General features: G+C 42.7%; 1 protein-coding gene across 5 annotated transcripts in view; it reads left to right on the top strand.

The window, feature by feature from the left end:
• Nucleotides 1-20,961, top strand: part of zbtb47b (zinc finger and BTB domain containing 47b) — a 296,884-nt gene that overhangs the window by 72,356 nt on the left and 203,567 nt on the right. The gene's annotated exons all lie outside the window — the stretch shown is intronic.

Below are 20,961 nucleotides of genomic sequence, written 5' to 3'. Positions count from 1 at the left end.
GATGCAAATCACGATGCAGTTTTTTTGGGGATAAAGTTTTTGCCAATTTGTTAGTTTTATACAGTGTTTGCTCTGTAGAACCTTATTAATATTTATCCCAACTCAAGACTGCTTGAAATTTTGTTTTAGAGGTCATTCTTGCAGTGAACATTAATTTTAAAATTTGCATGAATTTATTAAATTTGTCAATACGAACTTCAGGGTTGCAAAAGAATTTTGCACTCATATTGGTTGGTTAATTTGTATATTGTTCAGCTGTTTTCTGTGCACTTCAGAATTTGTGTATCTGGAAATATGCACATATCACAGAATCTGGGGTTTTGCAATTTTAATGTGGAAAGTGGGTTAGTATTACATGTTGGTGGGAATTGGTATTAGAATTAGTAATGTATCAATATTAAAAACATAAACTTTAAAATGGCGGAAAAAGTATGTCAGGTTAAGGGATACCTTGGGTAGGAGCGGTGCTGTCACTGAGGTTTGATCAGAATCAGTTTTTTTTAAAGCGTCAATAGGTACATTTAGTGTCAGAAATGTATACAATATACTTGCTGAAATTCTTTTTCTTTGCAAGCATCCACAAAAACAGAGGAGTGCCCCAAAGAATGAAAGACAGTTAAATGTTAGAACCCCAAAGCGGGCTCCCCAGCTCCCCCCTCCCACGCACAAGCAGCAGCAAGGAAATGGCCCCATCCCCGCCCCCACCAGCAAAAATGAGAAGAAATTTGTTGGTAATCAGCAGTGGTACTGTGCAAAGACATAAAAGTACTATACATTGCAAATTAAATCAATAGTGCCAGAGAAAGCAACAATGGAAGAGTTCATGGACCATTCAGAAATCTGAGGGCAGAGGGGAAGAAGCTGTTTCAGAATCATTGAGTTTGGGAAAGGTTCCTAGCTCACCCGCTGTCTTGCCCCCCCGTTTTTTTGAATATTGTTCCTACAGATAGTTGGTGGTCACCATTCTGGAAAGTGAGAGTTAATTGTTCAATGCTAAAACTTGGCAGCATTTTCTGAAAATAGGAGGTCTGCAGAGCAGTTTGTCTCAGATTGAAGCATTGCCTGTTGATGTATCACTGGTGAGCTTTTATATTGGTCTGTTCATTTCCTTGAATCTGGAGTGCAGCCTCTGCCTGTCACTCTCCATTTAATTTTATGATCCTTTACTGATCCACTGGGACAGCGTGTGGCCACGTGGGCTTAGTTGCTGTGCTGTTGGAAGGACATAACTGACATCCAGTTGTCCTAACAATTATGGCTATAAAGAAGGGTGATGTGCAGGGAAGATGGACAAATGAGATCTTTTGAATCAGAATTAGGTTTATTATCATTGGCATGTCGAAAGTTGCAGCAGAGATGCTGTGCCGCCCTTTTAACCTATTTTAAGATCAATCTAACCCTTCCCTCCTACATAGCCCCCCCACCCACCAATTTCTATCATCCATGTGCCTATATGGGTTTCTTGTTGTTTCTTTCTTTCCTGCTGCCTTGTGGCACATCGGGTGACAACCTTGCCATTTCTTCAGCGTTTTGTCTGTTTTTGTGAGGCTGAGTTGCCAGCTCGATGCTCATCCCAGCTTGCTGGGAGCCGGCTGGATTCAAACCCGGGCCCATTTCCCTGAAAGTCCGGTGTGGACGCTATTACACCAACATCCAGCCAGTCTGAGTCTCCTAAATGTGTCTACCGCCATTTTCACCCTGACGCATTTTCTGTTTTTTTTAAAAAAAACTTAACCTCCGACTTTCTTCCAATCACCTTAAAATTATGTCTCCTCCTATTAGCCATTTCTGGCTGAGGAAAAAGTCTCTGGCTGTAAACTCAATCTTTGCCTCTTATATGGTCATGAAATTTGTTGTTTTGAGGCAACATTGCAGTGCAATATATAATTTTTAAAAATTACAATAATAAGAATTAAAATCAGAATCAGGATTAATATCATTGGCATATGCTGTGAAATTTGTTATGCGGCAGCAGAACAGTGCAATACATTATAAAAACTGTAAATTACAGTACGAAGTATATTTTGGAAAGTTAAATAAGTATTACAAAAAGAAGTACTGAGATAGTGTTCATGGGTTCAGTGTCCATTCAGAAATCGGATGGCTGAGGAGGAGGCGGAATTGTTGAGTGTGTGTCTTCAGGATCCTGTAATGTGAAGAGGGCGTATTGTAAGAAGAGAGCAAAGCACTGAGGTAGTGATCATGGACCATTCAGAAATCCGATGGTAAAAGGGAAGAAGCTGTTTCTGAAATGTCGAGTGTGTATCAGGCCTGCATGTCCTGGGTGGTGAAGGTTTTAAATGATGGATGTCACCTTCTGGAGGTATCACCTCTTGAAGATGTCCTGGATGTTGGGGAGGCTCGTACCCATGACGAAGCTAGCACAGTTCAGTACTCACCAGCTTTTTTCGATCCTGTGCAGTGCCTCTCTACACCAGACGGTGATGCAGCCAGTCAGAATGGTCTCCACAGTATGTCTGTCGAAATTTGCGAGTGTCTTTGATGATGTACCAAATCTCCTCAAACTCCTGATGGAAATACAGCTTCTGTTGTGCCTTTTTTATAATTGCCTCATATATTGGGCCAGGAAAGATCTTCAGTGATTTGATACCCAGAAACTTGAAGCTGCTCACCCTCTAAATCTATTAAACACCAGTCATTTGCCTCATAATGATGTGTGGTTTCATTTGCTTTACTCACTTTGCATATATTTTGTTCATTTTGATTACCTTGGACTTGGGTGTTTTAATTGATGCACATTTCCTTTTGGGCAGAGTTTAAGATTTCTGCTACCTCTTGTGGATTCTTGATTTTGCTCCTGTCCTGAAATTTAAGATCATACTCTTTACTGCATTACCCTGGTGTTGGAATTAGCTTCTTTTTAGCCTTTCTAATCCTTTCACCATTCATAGATGTGAGGATAATCCAGCCATTAAAGGGCAGGGAGATGTGTGCAGCATGCCCTCAAGTTGATTGTTTGTTGTTTGGAACCTGGTGGGTGAATCAGTAAACCACTCTTACTGATTCAGCGCAGAATAGGCCCTCTGAGCTGCCCCCGATTTAATCTGAGTATAGTTTACAGTCCCAGATTAATCCACCAACCGGTACATCTTTGGACTGGGAGAAGAAGCTGGAGGAAACCCTGGCAGTCAGGGGAAGAGGCATGGGGAAACCCATGCACCCACACAGACAGCGTCAGGAGTTGAACCCGACTTGCTGGTACTGAGAAGCGTTGTACTAAGCACTACACTACAGTGATTTCTGTGACCAGTAAGGATGCAGGCAGTCTTTTTTTCTTACTGAGGTTGGGTGAGACTAGAACTAGAGGTCACAGGTTAAGACCATAAAACATAGGAGCAGAATTAGGCCACTTGGCCCATCGAGTTTGCTCCGCCATTTCATTATGGTTGATCCAATTTTCCTCTCATCTCCAATCTCCTGCCTGCTCCCTGTATCCCTTCACACCCTGACCAATCAAGAATCTGTCAATCTCTGCCTTAAATATACATGAAGACTTGGCCTCCACAGCTGCCTGTGGCAAAGAATTCCAGATTCACCACTCTGTGGCTAAAGATGAGCCTTTTGGTTAAGGATGAAAGGTGAAATATTTAATGAGAATCTGAGGAGGAACTTGGTGTTCAGATACGGGCCACATTCAAAACAGTTACTTGTACATTGTGTTTTATAGAATTGCTTTTAGAATTAGCTGTGACAGAATGGTGGATCAGACTTGATGGGCCGAATTGCCTAATTCTGCTCCAATGTCTTAGGGGCTTATTTTGGTTCAGTCTTGGTTATTACTATTAAATTGCTGGATAAAAATTCCCATCTTGTCGCCATTGCTTTCATTATTTGCAAATAGCCCGGGCCACTCCTTATGGCACTGCTCCAGTTTTTTTTTTGCACAGTGCTTGCCTGTTACACTTTTATTTTTAGGAATTTAGGCCCCCATTAATGGAAAAATAGCTTAGGTTTCCAACTATCCCTCCCTCTCTCTCATGAGAGAGAAATGATTTTCAACAGCTGAGTTACTTTGAGACTCAATCCTGTTTGTTTTTTTCTGCTGTTGCTGTTCTGTAATTGAGTAGTTAAGGTAATGCTTTTTTTCTTATAAGTACTTTTTCCCCGAGATTATCATTGCTTATTAACCCAGTACTGAGACAAATGATGAATGCTGTTCACCACAGAAGCTTGTAAACTGTTGTTGAGAGATGAGCTCTGAATGTCAGTGAATAAACTGAAGTTGCAAAGCTATTAACAAAATGCTGGATGTTAGTTATGAGACAGTGTACTACTGTGTGCGTTCGTGTGCGCAATACATTGCATATTGCTGAAACGTGGCTTAAAGATGAGATGGACCATCGGGTCGATATTTTAGTTTAAAGGGTTTTGAGACCAGAGGACAGGATGCATTCATATTATTTACAATAACCATTATAGTTTGTAAGGGATGATGTGTGAGAAAGATCAACATTGTCACGGGGGACTGTGTGTGATGGAGCTTATTACGATGTCTGTTGCTTTTTGTAAGAACATGCTAATAGTTTGGAAATAGGGCCTATTATTAGGGTGTCACGGTATAGTGGCATTCAGTGTAACACTATTGGACCATAAAACACAGAAGCAGAATTGGCCCATTGAATCTGAAACACCATTTGATCATAGCTGATTAATTTTTCCTCTCAGCTCCGTTCTCCTCCCTGTAACATCTGACACCCTAATTAATCAAGAATCTATCAACCTTTGCTTTAAATACTATTACTGCACCAGCGGCCCGAGTTCAGATCTGCTGCTGACTGTAAGAAGTTTGTACCTTCTCCCTGTGATGGAATGTGTAGAATTTACTGCACAGGAGCAGGCCCTTCTGCCTATCATGCATGATGTACCATTAAACTAATCCCTTCTGCCTGCATGTGAGCCATGTTCCTCCACTCCCATGTGCCTCTGTCGTGAGGATCTTCAAATGTGTGTCCGAAGTTCAACGAAGGGGGCTGGACAGGCAGCTAAGGTGGTTAAGATGGTGTGTGAGATGCTTGCGTCTTTCCAGCTGTGGCGAAGCAAGGATTCGCCAATACTCTGTACTGTGCACAGTTCTCATCATCTTAAAACAAACGGCTTAATAGCATTCTAGAATTGCCAGGGCTGGTGAATTGCAGTGGTGGTGACTACATTGGGGTGGTACTCTTTGGCTCTGAGAGAAGGTTTAATTGAGCCTTGATGGGCAAGATGAATCAACTGCACGAGAGGATGTTATGGATATTGCTGGCAAAGCCAGCATTCTTTTACTTAATTGCCATTGAAATTGGTGTTGAGCTACTGCCTGGAGCCTCTGTAGAGATGTGATGAAGGTACTCCCACTACAACGTCGGGAAGCTAGTTCTATGATATTACACCATGTAGTGGTGATTATATTTACAAATCAGCATGAAGACTTGGAATGGAGCCTGCAGATGATGGAAAGAAATAAACAGTTGATGTTTCAGGCCAAGACTAAAGAAGGGTCTCAGCCCGAAACGTCAGTTTATTCATTTCCATAGTTGCTGCCTGGCCTGCTGAGTTCCTGCAGCATTTTGAGTGTTGCATGATGCTATACAGGCCCTTCGGCCCATGATGTTATGTTGACCTATTAACCAACGCCAAGATTCTGTGCACATGCTGTGTTTGGTGTTAGAGGTTATATAGACTTGAGGTGCTGTCAGGGTACCTTTAGCAAGTAATTAGTGCAGTCTGTAGACAGTACACACTCTAGTTACTGTGAGCCATTGGTGTAGAGAATGAATGCAACAAATGCTGGATGGGTTGCCAGTATCAGTATCAACTCTGATATTACCAGCATTTGTCATGAAATTTGTTATTTTGTGGCAGCAGTATATTGCAATACATAACAAAAACTATACATACATACATAAAATGTTTATGTACAGAGTATATATCAGCTATGTACAGAGGGAGGTACAGAGGCCCAGGTTTTGGAGCTTTTTGATTAGAACTGAGAGTATGATTGTGTTGAACACTGAGCTGTAGTCAATAAATAGCAGCTTGACATAGGTATTCTATTGTCCAGGTGATCCAAGGCCAAGTGGAGAGCCAGTGAGATTGCATCTGCTGTAGACCTATTGCGGCAGTAGGCATATTGCAGCAGGTTTAGGTTCTTGCTTAGGCAGGAGTTGATTCTAGCCATGACCAACCTCTCAAAGCACTTCATCACAGTAGATGTGAGTGCCACTGGGCGATAGTTGTTGAGGCAGCTCACCCTGCTCTTCTTGGGCACTGGTATTATTGTTGCCCTTTTGATGCAGGTTGGAACTTCCGAACGCAGCAGTGAGGGATTCAAGATGTCCTTGAACACAACCGCCAGTTGATTGGCACAGATTTTCAGAGCCCCACCAGGTACACCATCAGGGTCTGACAACTTGTGAAGATTCACCTCTTGAAAGATGTTCTAACATCGACCTTTGAGACAGATCACAGGGTTACTGGATGCTGCAGGGATTTGTGCAGATGTACTTTTATTCTCCCTGCCAAAGTTTGCATGAAGGGCATTGAGCTCATCTGGGAGTGATGCATCACTGCTATGCATGATGTTAGGTTTTGCTTTGTAGGAAGCAATGGCCTGCAAACCCTGTCAGAGCTGATGTGCATTTGATTCTGTCTCTAGCCTCAATTGGAATTGATTTTTTTTTTTGCTTTGTAGTGGATTCTGGCTCCCATCTTATCCCTTCTCTTCTCCCCACCTGCCCATCGCCTCCTGGTACCATTCAAGCAGGCTTCTTTGTTTTGGATGTCTTGAGTTCCTTGAGAGTTGTTGGAGCTGCACCAGGCAAGTTAGAGTCAATTTCCTTGCACCCAGATGTGTACCTTAGGGGCTTGTGGAGGCTTGAGGTGGATTGTATGAACCATCTTTCCTTTCAGACAAGCTGTTGATCAAATCCTTTTTCAGGGGCATGGAATAGGAGATTATGGAGAATAATCACTTGTTAAAGAAAAAATCCTGGTATCAGTTTTGAGAATCACTTTCATTCTCTGTCCTTTGATTCTTGGAGACCTGGGGCATTGGGGAAGGGGCGGTGTAGTATTTTTCCAAAAGTTTGTTGGAATTTGGAATAGATAGTGGACATGGAGAGGATATTTCCAATAGCGGGGGACCAGAGGGCACAGTCTCACAATAGAAGGATGTCCATTTAGAATGGATGGGGAATTTCTTTAGCCAAAGTGTGGTGAATGTGTGGAATTCATTGCCACAGATAGCTGTGGAGACCAAGTCATTGGGTATATTTAAAGCAGAGGTTGATTGGTCCTTGATTAGGCAAAGCTTATAGGGAAAAGGCAGGAGAATGCAGTTGAGGGGGATAATAAATCACGTATAATGGAATGGTGGAGCAGAGTCGGTGGGCTGAATGGCTTAATTCTAGTCTTATGTCTGATGGGATCTATATATCTATACAAATTTGGGTGAAGAGGAAAAAATGGGGAAGTAAGTTGTGAGGAAGATGCAGAATGACTGTAAGAGGATAAGCTGGGTTATCTGTGCAGGCGACAATTTGGATAAATTGAGAAAATACAGGTTTATCCACTTTAGTGAGAGCAATAATAAAACAAATATGTTTAACCAGAGAGAGACCACAGTCCAGATGGATCTGGGTGACCTGATAAATGAAGTGGAGTTGACGTGTGGGTATGGCAATTAGTTGGTCAAATTGAGTGTTGGTTTTTAATACGAACAGCATGGAGTTCACAAGTAAGGAAGTGATGTTACAGCTGTACAGATTATTGTCGAGACCACAGCTGAAGTAATGCGTATGTTTTTTGTCTCTTTACTTATTTAAATTGGAAATATACTCACAGTTCAAAGCAAGTTCACTAGATGCTGGTGTAACCTCCTCAACATCAGTGAAACCGGAGATAGATTGGGGGATAGCTTCATTAAGCATCTTTGCTCCATCCACCACAAAGGGCGGGATTTCCCAGTGGCCACCCACTTTAATTCTTCTTCTCATTCCTATTCTGACATGTCAGTCCATGGCCTTCTGCAATGTCATGGTGAGTCCACTCTCAAGTCGAAGGAGCAACACCTGATATTCTGTCTGGGTAGCCTCCAAACTAAAGCCGTAAACATCAATTTCTTGCCCCCCTACCTTATCTCTTTTCCATTCCCCATTCTGGCTTTCCTCTTATACCTTCTCTTTATGTGCCCATCATTTTCCTCCTGTGCCCCTCTCCTTCCCAGTCTCCTATGGTTCACTGTCCTCTCCTTTCCGATTGCTTCTTCAGGCCTTTACCTCGTCCACCTATCACCTCTCAGCTTCTCACTTTTCCCCTCTCTTCTCTCTCCCTCCCCCCCCCACTTGGTTTCACCTTTTCCCTGACAGCTTGTCCTCCCTTCCTTCCTCCTACTTTCTTAATCTGGCTTTTTCCCCCCTTTTTTCCCCAGTCCTGATGAATGGTCTCAGCCCGAAACATCGATCTTTTGTTCCTCCAGCAGCTTATGTGTGGTGCTCTGGATTTCCAGTATCTACAGTATCTCATATATTTAAGTTCAGTAGATTATGTGTAGGAACTTAGTGGGTCAGGCAGCATTAGGGGGAAATAGACATCCAGCATTTCAGGTCAAGATCCTTCATCTGAAGAGGTGAAAGGACAGAAGGGGGTGTCCAAGAGGAGGAAGGTTTGATGTGGAACAAGGAGTTATCGGTGGGGATTCCTTCCCAAAGGAATGGGCATGGAGGCAGTGGGAGAAGAGTTCTGTATCCTGACGTGCGTGGAACTTGTTGAGATGCTGATGAAGTCCACTCCAGGTGAAGGGGCTTGACCTGTAATGTCAACGGTCTGCTTCCTTCCACAAATGTTGCCTGACCTGCTGAGTTTCTCCAGCTTTTTGTGTCTTGCTCTAAATTCCAGCATCTGCAGTCTCTTATGCCTTCACAGAATTTCCTCCTTGTGTGAAGAAGTGTTTAACCTGATGGAACTGAAGGAGGAGAAGTGGTGTTATTGATAGGTACAGGCTCTGACAGAGCTTGATAGGGTCAAAGTGGAATGAATGTTTCCATCGGTACTGGAAGTCTGCAATTGGTTGGCAGATTTTCCAAGTAAGCGGTTGTCCATTTGGAAAGTTGAACTTGAAAGCAGAATACATAGTTAATCTCAGGATTCATAGCAGTGTGGAGGAACAGAGATATTTTTGGGTCCACATGTATGGATCCTTCAAAGCGGCACATTGATAGAAGGTATATGGTATGTTGGCCTTCCTTAGTTGGGGAATTGAGTTCAAGAGCCATAAGGTAATGTTGCAGCTCTACGATTACTCTAGGAATATCCTGTTCAGTTGTGGTTGCCTCTTCACAGGAAGGATGTGGAAGCTTTAGAGAGGGTGCAGGGGAGGTTTACCAGGATACTGCCTAGATCAGAGAGCATGTCTTGTGAGGAAAAGTAGAGTGAAGGGCTTTTCTCTTTGGAGAGGAGGCGGAGGAGAAGTGACTTGATATTAGTGCATCAGAATCAGTATTAATATCACTGGCATATGTCATGAAATTTGTTTTGTGGCAGCAGTACATGGCAATACGCAATACAGACTATAAATTACAATAAGAAATTAATTACTCAAGAAAAAATTAAGTCATCCAAAAAGAGAGGAAAACAACAGGGCTCCATGTTGATGTACTCATTGGGGGGAGTGCTTTACCCGTGATGGACTTAACTGTATCTACTATTTTTTTTTTTGTAGACTTTTCCATTTAAGGCATTGGTATTTCTATACCAAGCTATGAAGCAACTTGTCAACATACTATCCACAACACATCCATAGAAGTTTGTCAAAGTTTTAGATGTCATGCCGAATCTTTGTAAACTTCTGTGAAAGTAAAGGTGCTGCCTTGCTTAACATTCATCATGGAGTTTAAAGTTGCTGACCCTCTCCACTTCTGAATCTCCAATGAAGACCGGGTCATGGACTCTGGTTTCCTCCCCCTGAAGTCAGCTACTTGGTCTTGGTGAAAGGTTGTTGAGGCACCACTCTGTCAGATTTTCAGTCACCTTCCTGTATGCTGATTTGTCACCACCTTTGATTCGGCCAATGACAGTGGTACATCTGTAGAAATTTGAGAGTGTCATTATTTACATACCAAGTCATCTCAAATTCCTAATGAAATATAGCTGCTGTCATGCCTTCTTTGTAATTGCATCAATATATTAGGCCAGGACAGATCTTCATTGATGTTGTAGAAGATGATATGGGACATAGATATAGTGGACAGCTAAAGATTTTTTTCCCCAGCATGAAAATGGCTAATACAAGGGGTCTTAACTTTAAGGTGTTTGTAGGAAAGGAGAGGGGTGTGGATGTCAGAGATAGAACTTTTACTCAGAGTGGTAGGTCTATAGAACGCCTTGCCAGAGGTACTGGTAGAAGCAAATGAATCATTTACATTTTAGAGATGCTATGGATGAAAGGAGAATGGAAGGCTTTGACAGGGAAGGGTTAGATTGATTTTAGAGAAAGTTAAGAGGTCGGCACACCATTGTGGGCTAAATGGTCTGCTGAACTGTTCAATGTTTCTCTGCTGTAAATTCAGTTTGGCCCAATAAGCCAATATCAGTCTTATTCTCCACATGAACCTCTGCCACCCTACTTCATATCTTCAATATGTTCTTCTATTGCATTCTTCCTTGTACTTGTCTGGCAGAATTTACTGCTCTTGCACTTCAGTGTTTATAGAGTGTATATTCTCACATCTCTCTAGTTGCGCTTGAAACCACAACCTGTGATTCAGAGGTGACAGTTTTGTGACAGAGCTACAGCTGAGACTGCTTTCTTTCTGCAGTCTATTTCACTGTTTTATTTTCCTTCCTCTGAACTTTTCCCTCAAGCAGTTGTAACCCTTGGTATAAGAAAGTATAATAGACGATTATAAGTGGGTGGATTCGTAGGTAGTAATTGTGCTGTGAAACAGCTTGTTCAGTCCTTTATAAATTTATCGTGCTGTATAACATTCATGCTGTCCCTCTCAAAAGATCTTTACTCATGGCTGAAAAATATATGTTTATCTCAAGTAGAAAGTAACCTTTAAGGACCTGACATACAAATGGACTTTTGGTTAAATGTTTAACACTGTTTTGTTCAGTGGTTTTGGCAAAAGTTTGAAAATGCAAACACTGGTTGGTGTTAGGTAAATTGAGAGTGGAGTAGGAGAGCAAATTATAATTTCCTTTTTCTTTCCACTTTGTCCCTTGCTACCATATGAGTATGTAGTGAGAAAGATCAGCAAGGTGCAGTGGTGCTGCTAATCTTGCCTCGAAGATATGGGTCAACTATAATTTACAGCAGTCATTTCTTACTGAATTCACTCTGTGGTCTTGCTTTCTCTCTCAGTTTGATCCATCAGACCTTCTCCTCCTGAAATCCCTCCAAATAAACTATTGCCTGGCCACCGACATTGAAAGTTTTAAAACTTAGCTTTATTTGTCACATGTACATTGAAGTATACAGTGAAATGTAGCATTTGTGTCAGTGACAAACAGAATCTGAAGATTGGGCTGGGACAGCCCACAAGTGTCACTATGCTTATGGCAACAACCTAACACACCCACAACTTTTTTTACTTCCTCTCCATGCCTAGTGGCGCATCGTGGGGGGGGGGGGCAACCTTACCATTTCTTCAGCATTTTTGACTTTTTGTACTAGGCCGAGTTGCTAGCTCAATGCTCAACCCGGTTGAGATGGAAAGCAAAGAGATGGCCGGATTTGAACCTGGGACCACCTGCCTCAAAGTCCAGTGCTGATGCCACTACACCACTGGCCAGCTATACCCAGAACTTGCTAACCCCTAATTGTACCTGTACGTAGTACAAGAGCGCATGACTTAAGGATTGAAGGGCGCCCATTCAGAACAGAAATGCGAAGAAATTTTTTTAGTCAGAGGGTGGTGAATCTATGGAATTTGTTGCCACGGGCAGCAGTGGAGGCCAAGTCATTGGGTGTATTTAAGGCAGAGATTGATAGGTATCTGAGTAGCCAGGGCATCAAAGGTTATGGTGAGAAGGCGGGGGAATGGGACTAAATGGGAGAATGGATCAGCTCATGATAAAATGGCGGAGCAGACTTGATGGCCTGAATGGCCTACTTCTGCTCCTTTGTCTTGTGTTCTTACGGTCTTTGGAATGTGGGAGGAAACCCACGTGGTCTTGGGGAGAACATGTAAACTTCCAGACGGTGGCAGGAATTGAACCCTCATCAGTGATTGCTCGCGCTGCAAAGCATTGTGCTAACCGCTACACAACTGTGCTGCGCCAACGGCATTGGGGCCATTTAAGTAGCTATTGTAGAGCAATCCTGTAAATTGATTCTTGAATGTTTTAAAGTTCTCTACCTGGGGATCTGTCACATGGAGAAATTGTGGCTGTGGAGCCAGTGGAAAAGCTTGTGGTTTTAAAATGAGATCTGACCTCCTTCAGTTCTGTTGTGAATGGGTTCTGCTGTGCTGGCAATTGACTGCTAGCCAGCAGTAACGCTGTTGAAATTCTGCCTTCACTTTCAAAGAACTAATTGATGACCCCAGTTAAACGGTACAACCTCTGAACAAGCTGCACACTGCTATTGGTTAACATCCAGTTTCCTCCTAGTATAATGGATCTCCAGTAGCACATCCAAAAAATAAAATTTAAAGATGGCTAAGAACATTTCTCTTTATCTAGGGCGTGTTCAAATGATTCAGTTTCATATCAGAGAATGTGTGCAGCATACAACCTGAAATTCTTACTCTTTGCAGACATCCATGAAACAGGAAAAAACCTCAAAGAATGAATGACAGAAATGTTAGAACTCTAAAGCCCACCCTCCCCTCCCAAGCACAAGCAGCGGCAAAAACATCATGAGTTTTTCAGAAATATGAGCTTAAACAAATTCCTCAACACAATATTCTGCAGGTGTTAACATATACAAAATGCTGGAGGAACTCAGCAGGTCAGATAGCATCTGTGGAAATGAATGAACAGTTGACATTTTGGGTCAAGACCTTTTATCAAGCCTGGAAAGGAGGGGGGAAGACGCTTGAATAAAACAGGGGGAGGAGTACAAGCTAGTGAAATGTGAGGGGTAAGGTGGCTGGGTGTGGGACGGAGGAGGGGGGGTGGAGGAATGAAGAAAGAAGTTTGGGAGGTGACAGGTGGAAGAGGTGAAGGGTCTCAGCCTGAAGAATTGACTCAATTCCTTTCCAAAGACACTGCCTGACCTGAGTTCCCCCAGCATTTTATGTGTGTAACTTAAAACAACTTTCTCTTAGAAAGCTTTAAATGATCCCTATGGCTGCGTTGTCCTTGTTTTAATAAGTCCCATTTAGTGAGTTCAGTCGTTTCTTTTCTGTGTCAGTAGATTTTTAATAAGGTCTGCAAGTTTTTTTTAAAAAAAATTCATTTTGATGGTTTTGTGCTGATGGGTTCCCAGGAAACCTGGGTATATTTTGCCGATGGAAGTAACAAAACCTCGTGCTCTGATATATGTGGTAGTATAACAATAACACTTTAACATGGAATGTGAAATGGCTATTGGATTCTGTTGTGACTGGTGTGGTCACCATGTCAAAAGAGACTATTGCTGCAAATTGAACCCCAGCTTTGGTATATTCATCAGAACTTGTTGGGGTTTGAAATTTATGAGAATCCAAACAATGGATTTTTCTTCTCAAATCCATGGTGAAAAAAGTCTTTTTCCCAAAGAAATCATCATTCAAAAAAAGGTAAAATTTGTTAGTTTCTGTGAAATCCATGCTAAGTGTATGGAATTTGCATGGCCTTCCTGTGACTGTGTGGCTTTTCATCTGGATGCTCCAGGAAACCCATCCCACCCTCCTCCCCCCACTAACATCTAGAAATGTGCAGATTGATAGTTTTTCCCCCAAAACTTTATTTAGAGATACAGAATGGTAACAGGCCCTTCTGGTCCAATTAACATACTAACCGATACACCTTTGGAATGTGGGGGGAAACTGGAGCACACGGAAGAAACCCAAGTGGTCACGGGAAGAAGTTACAAACTCCTCCAATGGTATCCCACCATGAAGCACATCTTTCCTTCCCCCACCCTCTCACTTTCTGGTTTCCACAGGGATCTATGCTTCTCCTTTGTCCACTCATCCCTCCTCCCCAATCTCCCTCCTGGCACTTATCCTTGCAAGTGGAACAAGGGTTACACATGCCCTACACTTCCTCCCTCACTACCATTCTACCATTCAGGGCCCAATAACAGTCCTTTGGGTGAGGCAACACTTCACCTGTGAGTCTTTTGGGGCCATCTGCTGTATCCACTGCTCCCGATGTGGTCTCCTTTATATCGGTGAGACCTGACGTAGATTGGGAGACCTTCGCTCAGCACCTTCGCTCCGTCCACCAGAAAAAGCGGAATCTTCCGGTGACTAGCCACATCCATTCTACTTCTCATTCCCATTCCAACATGTCAGCCTCGGGCCTCCTCTACTGCCGCGATGAGGCCACACTGAGGCTGGAGGAGCAACACCTTATACTCTGTCTAGGTAACCTTCTGCCAGATTTCTTGAACATCCAATAATTGCCTCCCCTCCCCCACCTCACTTCACCATTCCTCATTCCCATTCCCCCTCACCACCACCTCATCTCCTTACCTGACCATCACCTCTGTCCCTTTCTTCCATGGTCTTCTGCCCTCTCCTATCAGATTCCCCTTCCTCCAGCCCTTTCTGTCTTTCACCAATCAACTTCCCAGCACTTTACTTCACCCTCCCCCTCCCCCAGTTTCACCTATTACCTACCACCTTGTATTTCTTCCTCCACTCCCCCCACCTTCTTACTCTGACTCCTCATCTATTTTTTTCTCCAGTCCTGATGAAGGGTGTCTGCCCGAAACATCGACTGTTTTCTCTTTTCCATAGTTCCTGCTGAGTTCCTCCAGCATTTTGTGTGTGTTGCTTTGGATTTCCAGCATCTGTAGATTTTCTCGTCTATGTACAAACCCCTTGCACACAGTGGCAGAATTGAACACAGGTCGCTGGCGCTATACCACTAACCACTATGTGACCATGCCACCCCAGGTTAATTCTGAAGTTCCCCTAACGTGTCGGCAAGTGAACAGAGTTGACTGGAGTGCTGAGATAACAAAATGGCAATGGCCTCAAAGGAATGCTTGATGGTCGACTGACAGGTCTTTTTTCATGCCGATTCTATGACTTGAATGGAAATATAAATGCTTTGTTTACAGTGGTTTACAAATCCAGAGTGTGAGGAGATGGATTTAAATAAGAGGTTTAGAGTAGAGAGCTGCAGAAATAGGATTTCAAAGGGACAGATGTGCAAGTTTCTTCAGAGGCAAAAAGGGCAGGTGAATGTTTTTTTTTTCTGCGTCATTGGGATCTCTTCTGGGGAAGGTATGACCTGTACAAAAAGGATGGATTCCACCTGGACCCTCGGCTGTTTTGCCAGAGTGTTGGTGAGCGTTTAAATTTAAGTTGGCATGGGGATGGGAACCAAAATGATGGGGCATTTGGTAGGGAAGTAGATGCAGTGTGTAGTGAGACTGTAAGGAAGGACAGGCAGATGATAGGGAACAGTTATAGTGATTGGAATGAGTTGAAGTGTAACCTGGGGGCAAAATCAAAACAGGTGATGAATATATGGCTGTAGGTGTTACACTTGAATGCGCACAATGTATGGAAGGTGATCTTGTAGTACAGTTAGAGATGGGCAAGAATGATGTTGTGGGCATCACTGAGTTGAGACTGAAAGAAGATCATAATTAGGAGCTTAACATCCAAGGATGCACCATCTATGGAAAGGACAGGCAGGTAGGCAGAGTGATGTGGTGGCTCTGTTGGTTTTAAAAAAAAAATGGAATCAAATCCTTAAAAAGAGGTCACATAGAATTGGAAGATGCAGAGTTCTTGTGGGTAGAATTAAGAAACTGCTCAGATGAAAAGATCCTGATTGGAGTTATATATAGGCCTCCATATGTAGCTAGGATGTGGGATGCAAATTATAACAGGAAGCAGAAAAGAGATGTAAAAAGGCCAATGTTACGATAGTGATGGGAGATTTCAATGTGAAGGTAGACTGGGAAAATCAATTTGGTGCTGAATCCAAAGAGAAGGAATTCTGAGATAGCCTTTTAGAGCAGCTTGTGTCTGAGCCCACTAGGGGAAAGACAATTCTGGACTGAGTGTTGTGTTATGAACTAGACTTGATTAGGGAGCTTAGGGTAAAGGATCCCTTAGGGAGACAGTGATCATTATATCACAGAATTCACTCACCAGTTTGAGAAGAAGGTAGAGTCAGTTGTATCAGATGTACAGTGCAGTAAAGGGAATTACAGAGGCATGAGAGAGGAGCTGGCTAGAGTTGATTGGAAGGAGATACAAGCAGGGATGATGGCACAACAACAATGGCTGGAGTTTCTGGAGGCAATTTGGAAGGTGCAACAGATACATCCCAAAGTAATAGTATTCTAAAGGGAGAATGAGGCAACCATGGCTGACAATGGAAGCCAAAGCCAGCATGAAAGGAAAAGAGTGTAATATAGCAAAAATTGGTGGGAATTTAGGGGATTGGGAAGCTTTTGAAAACCAACAAAAGGGAACTAAAAAAAACATAAGGAGAGAAGAGATAAAATACGAAGGTAAATAATAGAGGATACCAAAGGTTTTTTCAAATGTATAAGGAGTAAAAGAGGCGAGAATGGAGATCGGACTGCTGGAGAGGGAGTATTCGAGGACGAAGAAATGGTAGATGAACTTAAGTATTTTGCATCAGTTTTCACATTGGAAGACGCTGGAAGAATGCCAGAAATTAAAGGGTGTCAGGCAGAAGTGAGTGTTGTTACTATTACTAAAGAGAAGGTGCTTGGGAGGCTGAGAGATCTGAATGTAGATACAGTGGTGCTAGAAAGTTTGTGAACTGGGACCGGACAAGATGTACCCCAGGCTACTGTGGGAGGCAAGGGAGGTGATCGCTGATCCTCTGGCAATGATCTTTGCATTATTAATGTGGACGGGAGAGGTTCTGGAGGATTGGAGGGTTGCGGGTGTTGTTCCTTTATTCAGGAAAGGGAGTAGAGATAGCCCAGGAAATTATAGACCAGTGAGTCTTACTTCAGTGGTTGGTAAGTTGATGGAGAAGATCCTGAGAGGCAGGATTTATGAACATTTGGAGAGGCATAATATGATTAGGAATAGTCAGCATGGCTTTGTCAAAGGCAGATTGTGCCTTACGAGCCTGATTCAATTTTTTGAGGATGTGACTAAAGACATTGATGAAGGTAGAGCAGTAGATGTAGTTGTAGTGTATATAGATTTCAGCAAGGCATTTGATGAATTACCCCATGCAAGGCTTATTGAGAAAGTAAGGAGGCAGTGGATCCAAGGGGACATTGCTTTTTGGATACAGAACTGGCTTGCACACAGAAGGCAACGAGTGGTTGTAGACGGGTCATATTCTACATGGAGGTTGGTGACCAGTGGTGTGCCTCAGGGATCTGTTCTGGGACCCCTATTCTTTGTGATTTTTATAAATGACCTGGATGAGGAAGTGGATGGATGGGTTAGTAAATTTGCTGATGACACAAAGGTTGGGGGTGTTGTGGATAGTGTGGAGGGCTGTCAGAGGTTACAGCGGGACATTGATAGGATGTAAAACTGGGCTGAGAAGTGGCAGATGGAGTTGAACCCAGATAAGTGTGAGATGGTTCATTTTGGTTGGTCAATTATGATGGCAGAACGTAGTGTGAATGGTAAGACTCTTGGCAGTGTGGAGGATCAGAGGGATCTTGGGGTCCTGAGTCCATAGGATGCTCAAAGCACTTGCGCAGGTTGACTCTGTGGTTAAGAAGGCATACAGTGTATTGGCCTTCATTAATCGTGGAATTGAATTTAGGAACTGAGAGGTAATGTTGCAGCTATATAGGACCCTGGTCAGACCCCATTTGGAGTACTGTGCTCAGTTCTGGTCGCCTCACTACAGGAAGGATGTGGAAGCCATAGGAAGGGTGCAGAGGAGATTTACAAGGATGTTGCCTGGATTGGGGAGCATGCCTTATGAGAATAGCTTGAGTGAACTCGGCCTTTTCTCCTTGGAGTGACAGAGGATGAGAGGTGACCTAGTAGAGGTGTATAAGATGATGAGAAGCATTGATTGTGTGGATAGTCAGAGGCTTTTTCCTAGGACTGAAATGGCTAACAGGAGGGGGCACAGTTTTAAGGTCCTTGGAAGTAGGTACAGAGGAGAGTTCAGGGGCAAGTATTTTACGCAGAGGGTGGTGAGTGTGTGGAATGGGCTGGAGGCAGATACGATAGAGTCTTTTAAGAGGCTCCTGGATAGGTACATGGAGCTTAGAAAAATAGAGGGCTACGGGTAACATTGGGTAATTTTTAAAGTAATTACGTATTCAGCACCGCGTCGTGGGCCAAAGGGCCTGTATTGTGCTGTAGGTTTTCTATGTTTCTAACCCTGTAGAATTTTCATGCGTCCTAAAACTAAATAAAGAGAAACCAATTAAATAATGCAAAAAAAATTATAACTTCATTTATTTATTGAGAAAAATTATCCAATATTACAATGTGTTTATTGGAAAAATTGTGAACCTTTGCTTTCAGTAACTGGTGTGACCCCCTTATACAGCAATAACTTCAACCAAATGTTTCCAATAACTATTGATCAGTCCTGCACATTGCTTTGGAGGAATTTTAGGCCATCCCTCCTTACAAAACTGCTTTAGCTCTGGGGTGTTGGTGGGCTTCCTTGCATGAACTGTTTGCTTCACGTTCTTCCACAATATTGCAATCAGATTAAGGTCAGGACTTTGACTTGGCCATTCCAAAACATGAATGTTTTTCTTTTTAAACCATTCTGTTGATTTACTTTTGTCTTTCAAATCATTGTCTTGTTGTATTATCCAACTTCTATTAAGCTTCAGATGACGGACTGCTATCCTGAAATTTACCTATAAAATGGCTCGATACAATTTTGAATTCATTGTTCCCTCAACGATTGCAAGCTGTCCAGGTCCTGAGACAGCAAAGCAGCGCCAAACCATGATGCTCCTTCCACCATGCTTCACAGTTGGGATGAGGCTTTTGTATTGGTGTGCGTGCTTTTTCCTCCAAACATTTCTGCCAAGAAGTTCAACTTTAGTCTCACCTGTCCACAGAACATCAACCGAGAAGCATTGTAGAACATCTAGGTGGTCTTTTGCAAACTTGAGACGTACAGCAATGTTTTTTTGGAGAGCAGTGATTTATTCCATGGTGTCCTTCCATGAACACCAACACCATTCTTCTTCAGTGTGCACATGAACAAAGATTTTAGTAAGTGCTGGAGATTTCTGCGGGTTGTTTGCTGTTATTCTTGGGTTCTTTTTCACCTCCCTTCAGCATTGCACATTGTACTCTTGGTGTGATCTTTGCAGAACGCCCGCTCCTAGGGAGAGTAGCAATGGTACCGTTCCCTCGATTTGTAGACAATTTCTCTTACTATGGACTGAAAGTTGTTATGGTTGAGGCATGGTACATATATGGTGCTCTAGAGAAGAACAATCTGTCAGTAACCTGACTTTGTGTGTCTTTTTTTTAAATATAGGGCAAGGCACCTCTACAACCCACAAGTCCAATCTCATCTCATTGATTGGTGTTACCCAACTCCAAATAGCTTTTGTAGAAGGCATTACCCCAGAGATTCACATACTTTTTCCAACCAGTACATGTAATATTGGATCATTTTTCTCAATAAATAAATTAACAAGTATAATGTTTTTTATGTTATTTATTTAATTGGTTCTCTTTATCTAGTTTTATAATTTGTGTGAAAATCTGATCACATTTTAGGTCATATTTATGCCGAAATAGAGAAAATGCTGCAAGGTTCACAAACTTTCTAGCACCACTACAAGTCACCTGGACCAGATGGACTTTGTCCTAGGGTTGTAGAAGAGGTAGCTGAAGTGATTGTGGAAGCATCAGTAATGATCTATCAAGAATCAATAGATTTTGGAATGATTCCGGAGGACTTGAAAACTGCAAGTCACTCCACTCTTAAAGAAGGGAGTGAGGCGAAAGAAAGGAAATTATAGGCCAACTAGCCTGATTCAGTGATTGGGAAGATGTTGGGTCCATTATTAAGGATGAGGTTTTGGGGTTCTTGGAGGCACATGATAAAGTAGGCCAAAGTCAGCATGGTCTCCTATGTCTTATAGTCCACAAGACATAGGAGCAGAATTACACTATTCAGCCCATCGAGTCTGCTCTGCCATTCCATTATGGCTGATCCTGGATCCCACTCAACTCCATATACCTGCCTTCTTGCCATATTCTTTGATGCCCTGACTGATCAGGAAATGATCAGCTTCTACCTTAAATATACCCACGGACTTAGCCTCCACCGCAGTCTGTGGCAGAGCATTCCACAGATTCACTGCTCTGGCTAAAAAAAATTCCTCCTTACCTCTGTTCTAAAAGGTTGCCCCTCAATTTTGAGACTGTGCCCTCTAGTTCTGGATACCCCCACCATAGGAAACATCCTCTCCACATCCACCCTATCTAGTCCTTTCAACATTCAGTAGATTTCAGTGAGATCCCCCCCCCCCCACGCCCACATTCTTCTAAATTCCAGTGGGTATTATGAGAAGATTTTGTTTATTTGTTCACATTGTATGAATATGATGGACAATTATTATGTACCTCAAACTGCCCTGAACTCAAAGGGCATTTGAGAATTGATCAGATTGGTGGGTGGGTTTGCAGTTGCATCTGGACCAGAGTTTGGATATGGCAGGTTGCTGTGCCTTTGTAGTAATTTCATGGTTACTTTTAATGAGGGCTATGGTCCAGGTGTGGGTTGATGGGACTGGGCAGAATAATAGTTTGGCATGGATTAGGTGGGCCAAAGGGACTATACGCTAGCTTTTTAAAAAAAAAAAAATCCAAATTTATTGCAGTGATTTAAATTTGAATCCCACAG

Source organism: Mobula hypostoma, chromosome 3 (assembly GCF_963921235.1).
Source record: "Mobula hypostoma chromosome 3, sMobHyp1.1, whole genome shotgun sequence".
NCBI classification, from domain to species: Eukaryota; Metazoa; Chordata; class Chondrichthyes; order Myliobatiformes; family Myliobatidae; genus Mobula; species Mobula hypostoma.
The sequence above is the reverse complement of the archived record's forward strand: the minus strand, read 5'-3'. Positions and strand labels throughout refer to the sequence as shown.